The following is a 1,294-nucleotide window of genomic DNA, read 5'->3' on the forward strand; positions in this document are numbered from 1 at the left end:
GCATAAAATCAACATATTTCATATAATATGAAATACAAATGTACATATTCGTCTCAGACGTACAGATTGCTACACTTTTTGTTCATACATAGTACATGACTTGTATATTACGCGTTATCAAGTGCATGCACATATTCAGCTTCAAAACTTTCCACAGATGTAAAGCAATAATAATCTCCCTTCACATCTTTTCTTTCCCTTTACCTCCACTGGTGTTCGTCCTGTAATACACATTTTTAAATACAAAATGAGGGTTGGACCATAAGGTCTAGTGAGTAATTCTCTTATTTGCAATTACAAGGTGAAAATTATCAAAATATTTTTTTGGAAAACCAATACTGAATGATATCATGTAAATAACATTTTACCGTAACAAACCTCTTTTGTCGCATCATATAGATAAGACAACCCCTTTTCATCGCATCAACCCATGAAGTATCAAACTTATCGCATCAAACATATAACATAGCAACTTGTCGCATCACATTGATGCGATCGCACTTTTTGTCACATCATACATATGCGATAACCCCACTTGTCGCATCTCAAGGATGCGATAACATACTTTCCTCGCATCACATGGATGCGATAACCATCATTTCTCGCATTACACTGGTGCGATAAAATTACTCTTTGCATCATAAGGATGCAATAAACATTTTTCTCGCATCATAAGGATGCGATAATACCATCACATCGCATCATAAAGATGCGATAAACCAAACGCATCGCATCATCAGATGCGATAACAATTTTCCAAAAGATCAAATCTCATTTTTAACATATAGTTGATTATGTCACCCTTATCCCAAATACATCTCTCCTGATTATGCCACATTTATCCCAAAATACGCATCTTTTGATTATGACACCCTTATCCTAAAATACACCACTTCTTATTATACCACCCTTATCCCAAAATACATCTATTCTTATTATGTCACTTTTATTCCAACCAGTTGGTAATAAATATCAAATCTCATTATTATGCTAAAAATAGCATATAATCAATTTTTAGAATACCCTACTTATGAAATAGAAAACCATACAGTTTTTTTACCAAAGACAAATTAAATAATGTTTTTTAAAATAAAACTCACCTTATAATCACACATAGATGAAGATGTTTAAACAACATATTTCAGTTATGAACACGAAATCAGTTTCTTCTTCCTCCCCTTCGATTTTTGTTTGCTTCGAATCCCAAAAAACAAATCACACCCACTTTTTTCCTTATTCTTTCCAGTAATAGAATAAGAGAAATTAAAATTCACACACACACATAAGTGTGTGT

At 32.7% G+C, this 1,294-nt stretch overlaps 1 long non-coding RNA gene across 1 annotated transcript; it reads right to left on the bottom strand.

Moving 5' to 3' along the window:
• LOC112499693 lies at window positions 1-1,294 on the bottom strand. Its single transcript, XR_003067252.1, has 2 exons — window positions 1,101-1,294; window positions 1-221 (listed from the first exon to the last, which is right to left on the bottom strand). It is a non-coding gene; the product is annotated as an uncharacterized LOC112499693 (long non-coding RNA).

This window comes from Cynara cardunculus (assembly GCF_001531365.2).
Source record: "Cynara cardunculus var. scolymus isolate 2C chromosome LG 16, CcrdV1, whole genome shotgun sequence".
Lineage (NCBI taxonomy): Eukaryota > Viridiplantae > Streptophyta > Magnoliopsida > Asterales > Asteraceae > Cynara > Cynara cardunculus.